This window comes from Salmo salar, unplaced genomic scaffold, assembly GCF_965601325.2.
Source record: "Salmo salar unplaced genomic scaffold, fSalSal1 ptg000171l, whole genome shotgun sequence".
In the NCBI taxonomy this organism is placed as follows: Eukaryota; Metazoa; Chordata; class Actinopteri; order Salmoniformes; family Salmonidae; genus Salmo; species Salmo salar.
The window spans coordinates 48,397-70,365 of NW_027675324.1; the positions used below are offsets into that span (position 1 = coordinate 48,397).

The 21,969-nt window shown below is 44.0% G+C and overlaps 1 long non-coding RNA gene across 2 annotated transcripts; it reads left to right on the top strand.

The window, feature by feature from the left end:
* The first annotated feature begins 568 nt into the window (after window positions 1-568).
* LOC145867042 (uncharacterized) lies at window positions 569-4,673 on the top strand. 2 transcript variants are annotated; one of them, XR_014383200.1, is made up of 4 exons: window positions 569-648; window positions 2,360-2,528; window positions 2,643-2,724; window positions 4,427-4,673. It is a non-coding gene; the product is annotated as an uncharacterized LOC145867042 (long non-coding RNA). The 2 variants fall into 2 exon arrangements; XR_014383199.1 differs by having other exon boundaries at window positions 2,643-2,721; window positions 4,427-4,672.
* Window positions 4,674-21,969: the final 17,296 nt, after the last annotated feature.

Sequence of the window (21,969 nt, forward strand, 5' to 3'; positions counted from 1 at the left end):
TACTACCTGGTACCCCCTGTATATAGCCTCATTACTACCTGGTACCCCCTGTATATAGCGCTCATTACTACCTGGTACCCCCTGTATATAGCCTCATTACTACCTGGTACCCCCTGTATATAGCCTCATTACTACCTGGTACCCCCTGTATATAGCCTCATTACTACCTGGTACCCCCTGTATATAGCCTCATTACTACCTGGTACCCCCTGTATATGTGACAGGTTACAGGAAATACTCATAGCCTGTTATACATTAAAAATTATTAGTAAGTTCATAGTATGTGAGGATCTTAAAACATCTAAGGTTAAAAATATCATGCATTCTGTATTAGTTGATAGAGATGGATAACATTCATATAATTGTGTTAAAAAGTAAAAAATCCATCAAGCGTACAAAAGGTAAGAATTGTAAAAGGAATGTGTAAACCGTTATATTGATTACTTTATTTTGTGGTGCCAAATTGAAGGGGAAAAGTGTTAATCTGTGATCTACTAAATGCTCTTTAATCTATGAGCCTGAGATCGATTGCTCTGGTCTCCAGCCAAGTTCGCGGGGAAATCGCGGTCTTTTCCTCATTACAGTAAAAGTTTCTCAGTGAGGAAACAATACCGTATCACACTCGGGATTATTTCTCCCCTTTTCCAGGTACGTTATTGATGATAAAACAGAGTCATTTAAATGTAATAACTCGCTAACATGTCAAGAGTGTTTAAGCTGTGTCTTAGTAACATCTTGAGGAAGTTAGAGTTCAGTTTGCAGAGAGTAATATGAGCCCTGTTCGGTTGCAGCGAAGGCTTCGTACTGAGAGTAGCTGCCATTTTATGTCGATCGTCAATGAACATGTGCGTTGTTATTAATAAGATATTTTGCGGTGTTATTTGTATAATGGTTTTTCAAACACTTTATTGACTGTTGATAAATTGAGTTATGGTTTACTGAGTTAAAGCTTTGTGCTTGACAGTTATATTGAAATGAGTGTATGTTTCAGTGAATTACAGTGTATACTGTTGTGACTTGAATAAGCCTTGTACCCTACAACACTAGCTCTTTCCTGTAGATCTGTTGTTTTGTAAAATGTGTTACTTTGGTAAAATGATTTGCAGTAAAAGTTCTCAGTGAGGAAATAATACCGTATCACTCTCGTGATTATTTCTCCCCTTTTTCAGGGGCCAAAGCCTCATTAGATATCGGTCGTCCAGAACAACTAGCCAAAGCCTCATTAGATATCGGTCGTCCAGGACAACTAGCCAAAGCCTCATTAGATATCGGTCGTCCAGAACAACTAGCCAAAGCCTCATTAGATATCGGTCGTCCAGAACAACTAGCCAAAGCCTCATTAGATATCGGTCGTCCAAAACAACTAGCCAAAGCCTCATTAGATATCGGTCGTCCAGGACAACTAGCCAAAGCCTCATTAGATATCGGTCGTCCAGAACAACTAGCCAAAGCCTCATTAGATATCGGTCGTCCAGAACAACTAGCCAAAGCCTCATTAGATATCGGTCGTCCAGAACAACTAGCCAAAGCCTCATTAGATATCGGTCGTCCAGAACAACTAGCCAAAGCCTCATTAGATATCGGTCGTCCAGAACAACTAGCCAAAGCCTCATTAGATATCGGTCGTCCAGAACAACTAGCCAAAGCCTCATTAGATATCGGTCGTCCAGAACAACTAGCCAAAGCCTCATTAGATATCGGTCGTCCAGAACAACTAGCCAAAGCCTCATTAGATATCGGTCGTCCAGAACAACTAGCCAAAGCCTCATTAGATATCGGTCGTCCAGAACAACTAGCCAAAGCCTCATTAGATATCGGTCGTCCAAAGGAAGTCTGTAGACGGGAGTGTTTATGCGTCTATACAGAACAACTGGCGTAATTTCCCGGACTATTAAGCGCACCTGAATATAAGCCGAACCCACTGAATTTAAAAAAAAAGTATTATTTTGAACATAAATAAGTCGCACATGTCTATAAGCCGCAGGTGCCTACCGGTACATTGAAACAAATTAACTTTACACAGGCTTTAACGAAACACGGCTTGTACCAAAAATAAATAGGCTTTAATGAAACAAAACTACAAAATGAGGATGTGATTTGCTCGGGTTTCCCAAAAACATGATTTGCTGGTTGGGGTAAGTTTCTCAAAAGCATGTGAAATCACAAAAAAAAAAGTGTCTGGACCCTTACTATGAAATTCAACTTAATAAAATAGATTTAGTTGTTTAAAAAGAATAACTTCTCCTGTAAGGCAGTGTTATTAAAAATGGAGGTGAAATGTCTTTAAAAAGTGGGTGTTAACGAAATGTCTGTGTGGCACTCTTCCCCCTCCCACTACACTTTCTCCCTCCCCTCCCAGGATGTGAAGTTAAAGAACATGGGTTCTTGGCCCAGCGTTCTCAGTCCACCCCCGCCTCCGCTGTCCGCTCCTCTAGCGACAGCTTCGAACAGGTCCGTCGCGTCGCCCGAGAGAAGGAGAGAGAGAAACAGCTAAAAGCACAGGCCAGGAGAGAGCAGGAGAAACTACGGTAAGAGGGAAGGATGGAGGGAGGGAAAGGGAGGAGGAGGAGGAGAGGGAGAAGCTCATTCTAGCACCCCATCTAAGCTCATCCCCCTCTGACACTCCACTTTCTCTTCTCCAGTAGCCTTGACGACGAGGACTCTGTGGACCAGCAGAGGGAGCTGGCGAGACGCCGCGAGCAGGAAAGGAGGAGGAGAGAGGTGGTAATACTTTATAGCAGTAATACTACTATAATACTAACATGTTATACTAGTATAGCAGGAGAGAGGCGGTAATACTTTATAGCAGTAATACTACTATAATACTAACATGTTATACTAGTATAGCAGGAGAGAGGCGGTAATACTTTATAGCAGTAATACTACTATAATACTAACATAAAATACTAGTTTAGCAGAAGAGAGGTGGTAATACTTTATAGCAGTAATACTACTATAATACTAACATGTTATACTAGTATAGTAGGAGAGAGGCAGTAATACTTTATAGCAGTAATACTACTATAATACTAACATGTTATACTAGTATAGCAGGAGAGAGGTGGCAATACTTTATAGCAGTAATACTACTATAATACTAACATGTTATACTAGTATAGCAGGAGAGAGGCGGTAATACTTTATAGCAGTAATACTACTATAATACTAACATGTTATACTAGTATAGCAGGAGAGAGGCGGTAATACTTTATAGCAGTAATACTACTATAATACTAACATGTTATACTAGTATAGCAGGAGAGAGGTGGTAATACTTTATAGCAGTAATACTACTATAATACTAACATGTTATACTAGTATAGCAGGAGAGAGGTGGTAATACTTTATAGCAGTAATACTACTATAATACTAACATGTTATACTAGTATAGCAGGAGAGAGGCGGTAATACTTTATAGCAGTAATACTACTATAATACTAACATGTTATACTAGTATAGTAGGAGAGAGGCGGTAATACTTTATAGCAGTGATACTACTATAATACTAACATGTTATACTAGTATAGCAGGAGAGAGGCGGTAATACTTTATAGCAGTAATACTACTATAATACTAACATGTTATACTAGTATAGCAGGAGAGAGGTGGCAATACTTTATAGCAGTAATACTACTATAATACTATCATAAAATACTAGTTTACCAGAAGAGAGGTGGTAATACTTTATTGCAGTAATACTACTATAATACTAACATAAAATACTAGTTTAGCAGAAGAGAGGTGGTAATACTTTATAGCAGTTATACTACTATAATACTAACATGTTATACTAGTATAGCAGGAGAGAGGTGGTAATACTTTATAGCAGTGATACTACTATAATACTAACATGTTATACTAGTATAGCAGGAGAGAGGTGGTAATACTTTATAGCAGTAATACTACTATAATACTAACATAATATACTTTTCTAGCAGAAGAGAGGTGGTAATACTTTATTGCAGTTATACTACTATAATACTAACATGTTATACTAGTATAGCAGGAGAGAGGCGGTAATACTTTATAGCAGTAATACTACTATAATACTAACATGATATACTAGTATAGCAGGAGAGAGGCGGTAATACTACTATAATACTAACATGTTATACTAGTATAGCAGGAGAGAGGTGGTAATACTTTATAGCAGTAATACTACTATAATACTAACATGTTATACTAGTATAGCAGTAATACTACTATAATACTAACATGATATACTGGTATAGCAGGAGAGATGAGGAGAGAATCATCATAAAGATACGTATTAATATATGTATATTCTTGTTATATTATGTATATTCAGTTATATTACAATAATACAGAGGACAGGTAGTTTAGCTGAGAAGAGATGGGAAAGATTAACACTGCATCTAATTCCTCTCTCTCTCTCGCTCTGTCTCTCATCCCCCTCTCTCTACAGATGGCGGACACCATTGACATCAACTTCCAGAGCGACTTGATGGTCATCTTTGAAGAGAACCTTTTCTGAGAGAGAGATTGAGAAAGGAGGAGAGGGAGAGAAAGAGATATGAACTCTACCTTATCCCACCATGGCTGGGATTTCACACACAACACCCTCCCTCCCTCTGATTAGAGACCCCAGACCAGGATGTGAGCTCCAGAGACTTGAAGGAGACTGAGGTGAGGTACAGTAATAAGGAGTAGCCCTCCCTCCCTCCCTCTGATTAGAGACCCCAGACCAGGATGTGAGCTCCAGAGACTTGAAGGAGACTGAGGTGAGGTACAGTAATAAGGAGTAGCCCTCCCTCCCTCCCTCTGATTAGAGACCCCAGACCAGGATGTGAGCTCCAGAGACTTGAAGGAGACTGAGGTGAGGTACAGTAATAAGGAGTAGCCCTCCCTCCCTCCCTCTGATTAGAGACCCCAGACCAGGATGTGAGCTCCAGAGACTTGAAGGAGACTGAGGTGAGGTACAGTAATAAGGAGTAGCCCTCCCTCCCTCCCTCTGATTAGAGACCCCAGACCAGGATGTGAGCTCCAGAGACTTGAAGGAGACTGAGGTGAGGTACAGTAATAAGGAGATGCCCTCCCTCCCTCCCTCTGATTAGAGACCCCAGACCAGGATGTGAGCTCCAGAGACTTGAAGGAGACTGAGGTGAGGTACAGTAATAAGGAGATGCCCTCCCTCCCTCCCTCTGATTAGAGACCCCAGACCAGGATGTGAGCTCCAGAGACTTGAAGGAGACTGAGGTGAGGTACAGTAATAAGGAGATGCCCTCCCTCCCTCCCTCTGATTAGAGACCCCAGACCAGGATGTGAGCTCCAGAGACTTGAAGGAGACTGAGGTGAGGTACAGTAATAAGGAGATGCCCTCCCTCCCTCCCTCTGATTAGAGACCCCAGACCAGGATGTGAGCTCCAGAGACTTGAAGGAGACTGAGGTGAGGTACAGTAATAAGGAGTAGCCCTCCCTCCCTCCCTCTGATTAGAGACCCCAGACCAGGATGTGAGCTCCAGAGACTTGAAGGAGACTGAGGTGAGGTACAGTAATAAGGAGATGCCCTCCCTCCCTCTGATTAGAGACCCCAGACCAGGATGTGAGCTCCAGAGACTTGAAGGAGACTGAGGTGAGGTACAGTAATAAGGAGTAGCCCTCCCTCCCTCCCTCTGATTAGAGACCCCAGACCAGGATGTGAGCTCCAGAGACTTGAAGGAGACTGAGGTGAGGTACAGTAATAAGGAGATGCCCTCCCTCCCTCTGATTAGAGACCCCAGACCAGGATGTGAGCTCCAGAGACTTGAAGGAGACTGAGGTGAGGTACAGTAATAAGGAGATGCCCTCCCTCCCTCCCTCTGATTAGAGACCCCAGACCAGGATGTGAGCTCCAGAGACTTGAAGGAGACTGAGGTGAGGTACAGTAATAAGGAGATGCCCTCCCTCCCTCCCTCTGATTAGAGACCCCAGACCAGGATGTGAGCTCCAGAGACTTGAAGGAGACTGAGGTGAGGTACAGTAATAAGGAGTAGCCCTCCCTCCCTCCCTCTGATTAGAGACCCCAGACCAGGATGTGAGCTCCAGAGACTTGAAGGAGACTGAGGTGAGGTACAGTAATAAGGAGATGCCCTCCCTCCCTCTGATTAGAGACCCCAGACCAGGATGTGAGCTCCAGAGACTTGAAGGAGACTGAGGTGAGGTACAGTAATAAGGAGATGCCCTCCCTCCCTCTGATTAGAGACCCCAGACCAGGATGTGAGCTCCAGAGACTTGAAGGAGACTGAGGTGAGGTACAGTAATAAGGAGTAGCCCTCCCTCCCTCCCTCTGATTAGAGACCCCAGACCAGGATGTGAGCTCCAGAGACTTGAAGGAGACTGAGGTGAGGTACAGTAATAAGGAGTAGCCCTCCCTCCCTCCCTCTGATTAGAGACCCCAGACCAGGATGTGAGCTCCAGAGACTTGAAGGAGACTGAGGTGAGGTACAGTAATAAGGAGATGCCCTCCCTCCCTCTGATTAGAGACCCCAGACCAGGATGTGAGCTCCAGAGACTTGAAGGAGACTGAGGTGAGGTACAGTAATAAGGAGATGCCCTCCCTCCCTCCCTCTGATTAGAGACCCCAGACCAGGATGTGAGCTCCAGAGACTTGAAGGAGACTGAGGTGAGGTACAGTAATAAGGAGTAGCCCTCCCTCCCTCCCTCTGATTAGAGACCCCAGACCAGGATGTGAGCTCCAGAGACTTGAAGGAGACTGAGGTGAGGTACAGTAATAAGGAGATGCCCTCCCTCCCTCCCTCTGATTAGAGACCCCAGACCAGGATGTGAGCTCCAGAGACTTGAAGGAGACTGAGGTGAGGTACAGTAATAAGGAGATGCCCTCCCTCCCTCCCTCTGATTAGAGACCCCAGACCAGGATGTGAGCTCCAGAGACTTGAAGGAGACTGAGGTGAGGTACAGTAATAAGGAGATGCCCTCCCTCCCTCCCTCTGATTAGAGACCCCAGACCAGGATGTGAGCTCCAGAGACTTGAAGGAGACTGAGGTGAGGTACAGTAATAAGGAGATGCCCTCCCTCCCTCCCTCTGATTAGAGACCCCAGACCAGGATGTGAGCTCCAGAGACTTGAAGGAGACTGAGGTGAGGTACAGTAATAAGGAGATGCCCTCCCTCCCTCTGATTAGAGACCCCAGACCAGGATGTGAGCTCCAGAGACTTGAAGGAGACTGAGGTGAGGTACAGTAATAAGGAGATGCCCTCCCTCCCTCCCTCTGATTAGAGACCCCAGACCAGGATGTGAGCTCCAGAGACTTGAAGGAGACTGAGGTGAGGTACAGTAATAAGGAGTAGCCCTCCCTCCCTCCCTCTGATTAGAGACCCCAGACCAGGATGTGAGCTCCAGAGACTTGAAGGAGACTGAGGTGAGGTACAGTAATAAGGAGATGCCCTCCCTCCCTCCCTCTGATTAGAGACCCCAGACCAGGATGTGAGCTCCAGAGACTTGAAGGAGACTGAGGTGAGGTACAGTAATAAGGAGTAGCCCTCCCTCCCTCCCTCTGATTAGAGACCCCAGACCAGGATGTGAGCTCCAGAGACTTGAAGGAGACTGAGGTGAGGTACAGTAATAAGGAGATGCCCTCCCTCCCTCTGATTAGAGACCCCAGACCAGGATGTGAGCTCCAGAGACTTGAAGGAGACTGAGGTGAGGTACAGTAATAAGGAGATGCCCTCCCTCCCTCCCTCTGATTAGAGACCCCAGACCAGGATGTGAGCTCCAGAGACTTGAAGGAGACTGAGGTGAGGTACAGTAATAAGGAGATGCCCTCCCTCCCTCCCTCTGATTAGAGACCCCAGACCAGGATGTGAGCTCCAGAGACTTGAAGGAGACTGAGGTGAGGTACAGTAATAAGGAGATGCCCTCCCTCCCTCCCTCTGATTAGAGACCCCAGACCAGGATGTGAGCTCCAGAGACTTGAAGGAGACTGAGGTGAGGTACAGTAATAAGGAGATGCCCCCCCTCCCCCTTAGCGGTGGGGACCGGGAGTACAACTTCCACTTTTTGCAATTTCAGATGCGTTTTTTGTGTCTAACTGCCCGTTTATCGTTGATGATTGGTTGTTGCCGTGGGCAATGGTGAAAGCGGATACCTATGGATAAACAGATATGTGAACTCCTCTTGTATTCTGAAATGAAACCGGAGGGAGGAGGGGAGGACTGAGAACTATTACCTGAACATAAAGAATAAAAAGAGGGTTTAATGGAGAAAGAAGATGTGAACACCTTCTAACGTGCGAGAGGGAGGGCCGGGCGAACGAGAGGATGGACAGACTTCTTTCTCTTTGATTCATTTCTCTCTTAATCTAGAATTTTTCTCTCCCTGTTTTTTGATGTTGGGTTTTATTAAGCGGGGTGGGTGAGGAGATGGGGGAGGGAGAAGTGGGCCGGCTGTGTGTGTTACCATGTTTATGTCCCAAAAGGGCACCCTATTCCCTTCATATAGTGCACTACTTGTGTCCAGGGCCCATGGGGATCTGATCAAAAGTGGTGCGCTATATAGGGAGTAGGGTGCCATTTGGGACTTATCCTCTGAGATGGGTTCAGTTTCTCTCCGGACAGCAAGATGAACACCGGGGTCACACCCCAGCACTATAAAGAAGCACCCTTCCTTCCTTCCTTCCTTCCTTCTTTCCTTCTTACTCTCCTTGTTCTTTGTGACATCACTGACTTGACACAACTTGAAAGTGTAAAAGCTTGAACTCCATTTTTTCAGTCATATCTGATTCATTGATTATTTCAAGAAAGGAGGCAGAGAGGGAAGAAAGGAGGCAGAGAGGGAGGGAAGGAAGGAGGGAACGAGGGGAAAAAGAGGAAGGATGAGTGAAGAAACGAGGCAGAGAGGGAAGGAAGGAGGGAACGAGGGGAAAAAGAGGAAGGATGAGTGAAGAGAGGAGGGAGAGAGGGAAGGAAGGAGGGAACGAGGGGAAAAAGAGGAAGGATGAGTGAAGAGAGGAGGGAGAGAGGGAAGGAAGGAAGAGGGGGAGGGCGGGGTACATTTTAAAGGTGTTGGAATGTGGCTCTTGCCTTACAGCTCTGACCTGTAAATGAACACACGCCACTGATTTTATATATATAAATAAATAAATATATATTATATACGATGAAAAGTCCCTAAAAATAATTGGATTATGTTGTTGGGAGGGAGAACGGCTAATCTGCCTTGTGCTCAATTCCCTTTTGGTTTTTTAGAGAATTGACTGTAAATAAAATAAATAAAAATGTATGATGCTATAAAAAATAGTTTTGTCTTGTTCATAACCTCCTTTCTCTCATCCTGTTTTTCTCTGTATCAAGTTCAGATATTCAAGAGTTTAAAGACCTCTGTTTTTATTTAAACAGTATGAATAATACCAATGACTGGGCTGATGGGCACTTCAGTGACTTGGAGCCTTTGATTGCCCTGCCTCTGGGAGCCTGTCGACTTGTTACATGATTACTGAGTGAAAGAGAGCCTATGAAAGTTTTCATGGAGGGTGGGTGCCCCCTGGTGGCTGAACCTGAGATCAATGAGAGAACTTGTCAGAAAAAACGAGAGTCCCACTTTCTCTGTCATTGTACAAAGTAGAGAGTGGGGAAAAACTGTGTAAAAATGTATACAGAGGCTCTGGAATTTGTCATTAAAAAAATAAATATAAAAATAGTGAAAAAGGATTAAAATAAAGTTCCAACAGTACATGAGATGATCAGACTGAACCAACTGCTATCTTAAAATGTTTATTCAGTTAGGAAACAGAGGATGTATTACATAAAGTTATCACAGAATTAAAGTTATCACACAATTAAATAATAAATCCTCACTCACACAAGACAAACATGGCTTCATTATTGTTCACAGTTTATTATCATAGTTTCTCACAGATCCTGGCTTCCACTGTTAGAATGGCTGAGCGAGAGGTGGTGGGGCTTTTATTGAAGTATCTATGTGGATCCTACTACAGTTTAACCAGCTCAGCTATAGACTACACCAGCATGACTAGTATCTATGTGGACCCTACTACAGTTTAACCAGCTCAGCTATAGACTACACCAGCATGACTAGTATCTATGTGGACCCTACTACAGTTTAACCAGCTCAGCTATAGACTACACCAGCATGACTAGTATCTATGTGGACCCTACTACAGTTTAACCAGCTCAGCTATAGACTACACCAGCATGACTAGTATCTATGTGGACCCTACTACAGTTTAACCAGCTCAGCTATAGACTACACCAGCATGACTAGTATCCATGTGGACCCTACTACAGTTTAACCAGCTCAGCTATAGACTACACCAGCATGACTAGTATCTATGTGGACCCTACTACAGTTTAACCAGCTCAGCTATAGACTACACCAGCAGGACTAGTATCTATGTGGACCCTACTACAGTTTAACCAGCTCAGCTATAGACTACACCAGCATGACTAGTATCTATGTGGACCCTACTACAGTTTAACCAGCTCAGCTATAGACTACACCAGCATGACTAGTATCTATGTGGACCCTACTACAGTTTAACCAGCTCAGCTATAGACTACACCAGCATGACTAGTATCTATGTGGACCCTACTACAGTTTAACCAGCTCAGCTATAGACTACACCAGCATGACTAGTATCTATGTGGACCCTACTACAGTTTAACCAGCTCAGCTATAGACTACACCAGCATGACTAGTATCTATGTGGACCCTACTACAGTTTAACCAGCTCAGCTATAGACTACACCAGCATGACTAGTATCTATGTGGACCCTACTACAGTTTAACCAGCTCAGCTATAGACTACACCAGCATGACTAGTATCTATGTGGACCCTACTACAGTTTAACCAGCTCAGCTATAGACTACACCAGCATGACTAGTATCTATGTGGACCCTACTACAGTTTAACCAGCTCAGCTATAGACTACACCAGCATGACTAGTATCTATGTGGACCCTACTACAGTTTAACCAGCTCAGCTATAGACTACACCAGCATGACTAGTATCTATGTGGACCCTACTACAGTTTAACCAGCTCAGCTATAGACTACACCAGCATGACTAGTATCTATGTGGACCCTACTACAGTTTAACCAGCTCAGCTATAGACTACACCAGCATGACTAGTATCTATGTGGACCCTACTACAGTTTAACCAGCTCAGCTATAGACTACACCAGCAGGACTAGTATCTATGTGGACCCTACTACAGTTTAACCAGCTCAGCTATAGACTACACCAGCGTGACTAGTATCTATGTGGACCCTGTCTACAGTTTAACCAGCTCAGCTATAGACTACACCAGCGTGACTAGTATCTATGTGGACCCTACTACAGTTTAACCAGCTCAGCTATAGACTACACCAGCAGGACTAGTATCTATGTGGACCCTACTACAGTTTAACCAGCTCAGCTATAGACTACACCAGCATGACTAGTATCTATGTGGACCCTACTACAGTTTAACCAGCTCAGCTATAGACTACACCAGCATGACTAGTATCTATGTGGACCCTACTACAGTTTAACCAGCTCAGCTATAGACTACACCAGCATGACTAGTATCTATGTGGACCCTACTACAGTTTAACCAGCTCAGCTATAGACTACACCCGCATGACTAGTATCTATGTGGACCCTACTACAGTTTAACCAGCTCAGCTATAGACTACACCAGCATGACTAGTATCTATGTGGACCCTACTACAGTTTAACCAGCTCAGCTATAGACTACACCAGCATGACTAGTATCTATGTGGACCCTACTACAGTTTAACCAGCTCAGCTATAGACTACACCAGCATGACTAGTATCTATGTGGACCCTACTACAGTTTAACCAGCTCAGCTATAGACTACACCAGCATGACTAGTATCTATGTGGACCCTACTACAGTTTAACCAGCTCAGCTATAGACTACACCAGCATGACTAGTATCTATGTGGACCCTCCTACAGTTTAACCAGCTCAGCTATAGACTACACCCGCATGACTAGTATCTATGTGGACCCTACTACAGTTTAACCAGCTCAGCTATAGACTACACCAGCATGACTAGTATCTATGTGGACCCTACTACAGTTTAACCAGCTCAGCTATAGACTACACCAGCATGACTAGTATCTATGTGGACCCTACTACAGTTTAACCAGCTCAGCTATAGACTACACCAGCATGACTAGTATCTATGTGGACCCTACTACAGTTTAACCAGCTCAGCTATAGACTACACCCGCATGACTAGTATCTATGTGGACCCTACTACAGTTTAACCAGCTCAGCTATAGACTACACCAGCATGACTAGTATCTATGTGGATCCTACTACAGTTTAACCAGCTCAGCTATAGACTACACCAGCATGACTAGTATCTATGTGGACCCTACTACAGTTTAACCAGCTCAGCTATAGACTACACCAGCATGACTAGTATCTATGTGGACCCTACTACAGTTTAACCAGCTCAGCTATAGACTACACCGGCATGACTAGTATCTATGTGGACCCTACTACAGTTTAACCAGCTCAGCTATAGACTACACCGGCATGACTAGTATCTATGTGGACCCTACTACAGTTTAACCAGCTCAGCTATAGACTACACCCGCATGACTAGTATCTATGTGGACCCTACTACAGTTTAACCAGCTCAGCTATAGACTACACCAGCATGACTAGTATCTATGTGGACCCTACTACAGTTTAACCAGCTCAGCTATAGACTACACCAGCATGACTAGTATCTATGTGGACCCTACTACAGTTTAACCAGCTCAGCTATAGACTACACCAGCATGACTAGTATCTATGTGGACCCTACTACAGTTTAACCAGCTCAGCTATAGACTACACCCGCATGACTAGTATCTATGTGGACCCTACTACAGTTTAACCAGCTCAGCTATAGACTACACCAGCATGACTAGTATCTATGTGGATCCTACTACAGTTTAACCAGCTCAGCTATAGACTACACCAGCATGACTAGTATCTATGTGGACCCTACTACAGTTTAACCAGCTCAGCTATAGACTACACCAGCATGACTAGTATCTATGTGGACCCTACTACAGTTTAACCAGCTCAGCTATAGACTACACCAGCATGACTAGTATCTATGTGGACCCTACTACAGTTTAACCAGCTCAGCTATAGACTACACCAGCATGACTAGTATCTATGTGGACCCTACTACAGTTTAACCAGCTCAGCTATAGACTACACCAGCAGGACTAGTATCTATGTGGACCCTACTACAGTTTAACCAGCTCAGCTATAGACTACACCAGCGTGACTAGTATCTATGTGGACCCTACTACAGTTTAACCAGCTCAGCTATAGACTACACCAGCATGACTAGTATCTATGTGGACCCTACTACAGTTTAACCAGCTCAGCTATAGACTACACCAGCATGACTAGTATCTATGTGGACCCTACTACAGTTTAACCAGCTCAGCTATAGACTACACCAGCATGACTAGTATCTATGTGGACCCTACTACAGTTTAACCAGCTCAGCTATAGACTACACCAGCATGACTAGTATCTATGTGGACCCTACTACAGTTTAACCAGCTCAGCTATAGACTACACCCGCATGACTAGTATCTATGTGGACCCTACTACAGTTTAACCAGCTCAGCTATAGACTACACCAGCATGACTAGTATCTATGTGGACCCTACTACAGTTTAACCAGCTCAGCTATAGACTACACCAGCATGACTAGTATCTATGTGGACCCTACTACAGTTTAACCAGCTCAGCTATAGACTACACCAGCATGACTAGTATCTATGTGGACCCTACTACAGTTTAACCAGCTCAGCTATAGACTACACCAGCATGACTAGTATCTATGTGGACCCTACTACAGTTTAACCAGCTCAGCTATAGACTACACCAGCATGACTAGTATCTATGTGGACCCTACTACAGTTTAACCAGCTCAGCTATAGACTACACCCGCATGACTAGTATCTATGTGGACCCTACTACAGTTTAACCAGCTCAGCTATAGACTACACCAGCATGACTAGTATCTATGTGGACCCTACTACAGTTTAACCAGCTCAGCTATAGACTACACCAGCATGACTAGTATCTATGTGGACCCTACTACAGTTTAACCAGCTCAGCTATAGACTACACCAGCATGACTAGTATCTATGTGGACCCTACTACAGTTTAACCAGCTCAGCTATAGACTACACCGGCATGACTAGTATCTATGTGGACCCTACTACAGTTTAACCAGCTCAGCTATAGACTACACCGGCATGACTAGTATCTATGTGGACCCTACTACAGTTTAACCAGCTCAGCTATAGACTACACCCGCATGACTAGTATCTATGTGGACCCTACTACAGTTTAACCAGCTCAGCTATAGACTACACCAGCATGACTAGTATCTATGTGGACCCTACTACAGTTTAACCAGCTCAGCTATAGACTACACCAGCATGACTAGTATCTATGTGGACCCTACTACAGTTTAACCAGCTCAGCTATAGACTACACCAGCATGACTAGTATCTATGTGGACCCTACTACAGTTTAACCAGCTCAGCTATAGACTACACCCGCATGACTAGTATCTATGTGGACCCTACTACAGTTTAACCAGCTCAGCTATAGACTACACCAGCATGACTAGTATCTATGTGGATCCTACTACAGTTTAACCAGCTCAGCTATAGACTACACCAGCATGACTAGTATCTATGTGGACCCTACTACAGTTTAACCAGCTCAGCTATAGACTACACCAGCATGACTAGTATCTATGTGGACCCTACTACAGTTTAACCAGCTCAGCTATAGACTACACCGGCATGACTAGTATCTATGTGGACCCTACTACAGTTTAACCAGCTCAGCTATAGACTACACCGGCATGACTAGTATCTATGTGGACCCTACTACAGTTTAACCAGCTCAGCTATAGACTACACCGGCATGACTAGTATCTATGTGGACCCTACTACAGTTTAACCAGCTCAGCTATAGACTACACCGGCATGACTAGTATCTATGTGGACCCTACTACAGTTTAACCAGCTCAGCTATAGACTACACCAGCATGACTAGTAACTATGTGGATCCTACTACAGTTTAACCAGCTCAGCTATAGACTACACCAGCATGACTAGTATCTATGTGGACCCTACTACAGTTTAACCAGCTCAGCTATAGACTACACCAGCATGACTAGTATCTATGTGGACCCTACTACAGTTTAACCAGCTCAGCTATAGACTACACCAGCATGACTAGTATCTATGTGGACCCTACTACAGTTTAACCAGCTCAGCTATAGACTACACCAGCATGACTAGTATCTATGTGGACCCTACTACAGTTTAACCAGCTCAGCTATAGACTACACCAGCATGACTAGTATCTATGTGGACCCTACTACAGTTTAACCAGCTCAGCTATAGACTACACCAGCATGACTAGTATCTATGTGGACCCTACTACAGTTTAACCAGCTCAGCTATAGACTACACCAGCATGACTAGTATCTATGTGGACCCTACTACAGTTTAACCAGCTCAGCTATAGACTACACCAGCATGACTAGTATCTATGTGGACCCTACTACAGTTTAACCAGCTCAGCTATAGACTACACCGGCATGACTAGTATCTATGTGGACCCTACTACAGTTTAACCAGCTCAGCTATAGACTACACCGGCATGACTAGTATCTATGTGGACCCTACTACAGTTTAACCAGCTCAGCTATAGACTACACCGGCATGACTAGTATCTATGTGGACCCTACTACAGTTTAACCAGCTCAGCTATAGACTACACCGGCATGACTAGTATCTATGTGGACCCTACTACAGTTTAACCAGCTCAGCTATAGACTACACCGGCATGACTAGTATCTATGTGGACCCTACTACAGTTTAACCAGCTCAGCTATAGACTACACCAGCATGACTAGTATCTATGTGGACCCTACTACAGTTTAACCAGCTCAGCTATAGACTACACCAGCATGACTAGTATCTATGTGGACCCTACTACAGTTTAACCAGCTCAGCTATAGACTACACCAGCATGACTAGTATCTATGTGGACCCTACTACAGTTTAACCAGCTCAGCTATAGACTACACCAGCATGACTAGTATCTATGTGGACCCTACTACAGTTTAACCAGCTCAGCTATAGACTACACCAGCATGACTAGTATCTATGTGGACCCTACTACAGTTTAACCAGCTCAGCTATAGACTACACCAGCATGACTAGTATCTATGTGGACCCTACTACAGTTTAACCAGCTCAGCTATAGACTACACCAGCATGACTAGTATCTATGTGGACCCTACTACAGTTTAACCAGCTCAGCTATAGACTACACCAGCATGACTAGTATCTATGTGGACCCTACTACAGTTTAACCAGCTCAGCTATAGACTACACCAGCATGACTAGTATCTATGTGGACCCTACTACAGTTTAACCAGCTCAGCTATAGACTACACCAGCATGACTAGTATCTATGTGGACCCTACTACAGTTTAACCAGCTCAGCTATAGACTACACCAGCAGGACTAGTATCTATGTGGACCCTACTACAGTTTAACCAGCTCAGCTATAGACTACACCAGCATGACTAGTATCTATGTGGACCCTACTACAGTTTAACCAGCTCAGCTATAGACTACACCAGCATGACTAGTATCTATGTGGACCCTACTACAGTTTAACCAGCTCAGCTATAGACTACACCAGCATGACTAGTATCTATGTGGACCCTACTACAGTTTAACCAGCTCAGCTATAGACTACACCAGCATGACTAGTATCTATGTGGACCCTACTACAGTTTAACCAGCTCAGCTATAGACTACACCAGCATGACTAGTATCTATGTGGACCCTACTACAGTTTAACCAGCTCAGCTATAGACTACACCAGCATGACTAGTATCTATGTGGACCCTACTACAGTTTAACCAGCTCAGCTATAGACTACACCAGCATGACTAGTATCTATGTGGACCCTACTACAGTTTAACCAGCTCAGCTATAGACTACACCAGCATGACTAGTATCTATGTGGACCCTACTACAGTTTAACCAGCTCAGCTATAGACTACACCAGCATGACTAGTATCTATGTGGACCCTACTACAGTTTAACCAGCTCAGCTATAGACTACACCAGCATGACTAGTATCTATGTGGACCCTACTACAGTTTAACCAGCTCAGCTATAGACTACACCAGCATGACTAGTATCTATGTGGACCCTACTACAGTTTAACCAGCTCAGCTATAGACTACACCAGCATGACTAGTATCTATGTGGACCCTACTACAGTTTAACCAGCTCAGCTATAGACTACACCAGCATGACTAGTATCTATGTGGACCCTACTACAGTTTAACCAGCTCAGCTATAGACTACACCAGCATGACTAGTATCTATGTGGACCCTACTACAGTTTAACCAGCTCAGCTATAGACTACACCAGCATGACTAGTATCTATGTGGACCCTACTACAGTTTAACCAGCTCAGCTATAGACTACACCAGCATGACTAGTATCTATGTGGACCCTACTACAGTTTAACCAGCTCAGCTATAGACTACACCAGCATGACTAGTATCTATGTGGACCCTACTACAGTTTAACCAGCTCAGCTATAGACTACACCAGCATGACTAGTATCTATGTGGACCCTACTACAGTTTAACCAGCTCAGCTATAGACTACACCAGCATGACTAGTATCTATGTGGACCCTACTACAGTTTAACCAGCTCAGCTATAGACTACACCAGCATGACTAGTATCTATGTGGACCCTACTACAGTTTAACCAGCTCAGCTATAGACTACACCAGCATGACTAGTATCTATGTGGACCCTACTACAGTTTAACCAGCTCAGCTATAGACTACACCAGCATGACTAGTATCTATGTGGACCCTACTACAGTTTAACCAGCTCAGCTATAGACTACACCAGCATGACTAGTATCTATGTGGACCCTACTACAGTTTAACCAGCTCAGCTATAGACTACACCAGCATGACTAGTATCTATGTGGACCCTACTACAGTTTAACCAGCTCAGCTATAGACTACACCAGCATGACTAGTATCTATGTGGACCCTACTACAGTTTAACCAGCTCAGCTATAGACTACACCAGCATGACTAGTATCTATGTGGACCCTACTACAGTTTAACCAGCTCAGCTATAGACTACACCAGCATGACTAGTATCTATGTGGACCCTACTACAGTTTAACCAGCTCAGCTATAGACTACACCAGCATGACTAGTATCTATGTGGACCCTACTACAGTTTAACCAGCTCAGCTATAGACTACACCAGCATGACTAGTATCTATGTGGACCCTACTACAGTTTAACCAGCTCAGCTATAGACTACACCAGCATGACTAGTATCTATGTGGACCCTACTACAGTTTAACCAGCTCAGCTATAGACTACACCAGCATGACTAGTATCTATGTGGACCCTACTACAGTTTAACCAGCTCAGCTATAGACTACACCAGCATGACTAGTATCTATGTGGACCCTACTACAGTTTAACCAGCTCAGCTATAGACTACACCAGCATGACTAGTATCTATGTGGACCCTACTACAGTTTAACCAGCTCAGCTATAGACTACACCAGCATGACTAGTATCTATGTGGACCCTACTACAGTTTAACCAGCTCAGCTATAGACTACACCAGCATGACTAGTATCTATGTGGACCCTACTACAGTTTAACCAGCTCAGCTATAGACTACACCAGCATGACTAGTATCTATGTGGACCCTACTACAGTTTAACCAGCTCAGCTATAGACTACACCAGCATGACTAGTATCTATGTGGACCCTACTACAGTTTAACCAGCTCAGCTATAGACTACACCAGCATGACTAGTATCTATGTGGACCCTACTACAGTTTAACCAGCTCAGCTATAGACTACACCAGCATGACTAGTATCTATGTGGACCCTACTACAGTTTAACCAGCTCAGCTATAGACTACACCAGCATGACTAGTATCTATGTGGACCCTACTACAGTTTAACCAGCTCAGCTATAGACTACACCAGCATGACTAGTATCTATGTGGACCCTACTACAGTTTAACCAGCTCAGCTATAGACTACACCAGCATGACTAGTATCTATGTGGACCCTACTACAGTTTAACCAGCTCAGCTATAGACTACACCAGCATGACTAGTATCTATGTGGACCCTACTACAGTTTAACCAGCTCAGCTATAGACTACACCAGCATGACTAGTATCTATGTGGACCCTACTACAGTTTAACCAGCTCAGCTATAGACTACACCAGCATGACTAGTATCTATGTGGACCCTACTACAGTTTAACCAGCTCAGCTATAGACTACACCAGCATGACTAGTATCTATGTGGACCCTACTACAGTTTAACCAGCTCAGCTATAGACTACACCAGCATGACTAGTATCTATGTGGACCCTACTACAGTTTAACCAGCTCAGCTATAGACTACACCAGCATGACTAGTATCTATGTGGACCCTACTACAGTTTAACCAGCTCAGCTATAGACTACACCAGCATGACTAGTATCTATGTGGACCCTACTACAGTTTAACCAGCTCAGCTATAGACTACACCAGCATGACTAGTATCTATGTGGACCCTACTACAGTTTAACCAGCTCAGCTATAGACTACACCAGCATGACTAGTATCTATGTGGACCCTACTACAGTTTAACCAGCTCAGCTATAGACTACACCCGCATGACTAGTATCTATGTGGACCCTACTACAGTTTAACCAGCTCAGCTATAGACTACACCAGCATGACTAGTATCTATGTGGACCCTACTACAGTTTAACCAGCTCAGCTATAGACTACACCAGCATGACTAGTATCTATGTGGACCCTACTACAGTTTAACCAGCTCAGCTATAGACTACACCAGCATGACTAGTATCTATGTGGACCCTACTACAGTTTAACCAGCTCAGCTATAGACTACACCAGCATGACTAGTATCTATGTGGACCCTACTACAGTTTAACCAGCTCAGCTATAGACTACACCAGCATGACTAGTATCTATGTGGACCCTACTACAGTTTAACCAGCTCAGCTATAGACTACACCAGCATGACTAGTATCTATGTGGACCCTACTACAGTTTAACCAGCTCAGCTATAGACTACACCAGCATGACTAGTATCTATGTGGACCCTACTACAGTTTAACCAGCTCAGCTATAGACTACACCAGCATGACTAGTATCTATGTGGACCCTACTACAGTTTAACCAGCTCAGCTATAGACTACACCAGCATGACTAGTATCTATGTGGACCCTACTACAGTTTAACCAGCTCAGCTATAGACTACACCAGCATGACTAGTATCTATGTGGACCCTACTACAGTTTAACCAGCTCAGCTATAGACTACACCAGCATGACTAGTATCTATGTGGACCCTACTACAGTTTAACCAGCTCAGCTATAGACTACACCAGCATGACTAGTATCTATGTGGACCCTACTACAGTTTAACCAGCTCAGCTATAGACTACACCAGCATGACTAGTATCTATGTGGACCCTACTACAGTTTAACCAGCTCAGCTATAGACTACACCGGCATGACTAGTATCTATGTGGACCCTACTACAGTTTAACCAGCTCAGCTATAGACTACACCAGCATGACTAGTATCTATGTGGACCCTACTACAGTTTAACCAGCTCAGCTATAGACTACACCAGCATGACTAGTATCTATGTGGACCCTACTACAGTTTAACCAGCTCAGCTATAGACTACACCAGCATGACTAGTATCTATGTGGACCCTACTACAGTTTAACCAGCTCAGCTATAGACTACACCAGCATGACTAGTATCTATGTGGACCCTACTACAGTTTAACCAGCTCAGCTATAGACTACACCAGCATGACTAGTATCTATGTGGACCCTACTACAGTTTAACCAGCTCAGCTATAGACTACACCAGCATGACTAGTATCTATGTGGACCCTACTACAGTTTAACCAGCTCAGCTATAGACTACACCAGCATGACTAGTATCTATGTGGACCCTACTACAGTTTAACCAGCTCAGCTATAGACTACACCAGCATGACTAGTATCTATGTGGACCCTACTACAGTTTAACCAGCTCAGCTATAGACTACACCAGCATGACTAGTATCTATGTGGACCCTACTACAGTTTAACCAGCTCAGCTATAGACTACACCAGCATGACTAGTATCTATGTGGACCCTACTACAGTTTAACCAGCTCAGCTATAGACTACACCAGCATGACTAGTATCTATGTGGACCCTACTACAGTTTAACCAGCTCAGCTATAGACTACACCAGCATGACTAGTATCTATGTGGACCCTACTACAGTTTAACCAGCTCAGCTATAGACTACACCAGCATGACTAGTATCTATGTGGACCCTACTACAGTTTAACCAGCTCAGCTATAGACTACACCAGCATGACTAGTATCTATGTGGACCCTACTACAGTTTAACCAGCTCAGCTATAGACTACACCAGCATGACTAGTATCTATGTGGACCCTACTACAGTTTAACCAGCTCAGCTATAGACTACACCAGCATGACTAGTATCTATGTGGACCCTACTACAGTTTAACCAGCTCAGCTATAGACTACACCAGCATGACTAGTATCTATGTGGACCCTACTACAGTTTAACCAGCTCAGCTATAGACTACACCAGCATGACTAGTATCTATGTGGACCCTACTACAGTTTAACCAGCTCAGCTATAGACTACACCAGCATGACTAGTATCTATGTGGACCCTACTACAGTTTAACCAGCTCAGCTATAGACTACACCAGCATGACTAGTATCTATGTGGACCCTACTACAGTTTAACCAGCTCAGCTATAGACTACACCAGCATGACTAGTATCTATGTGG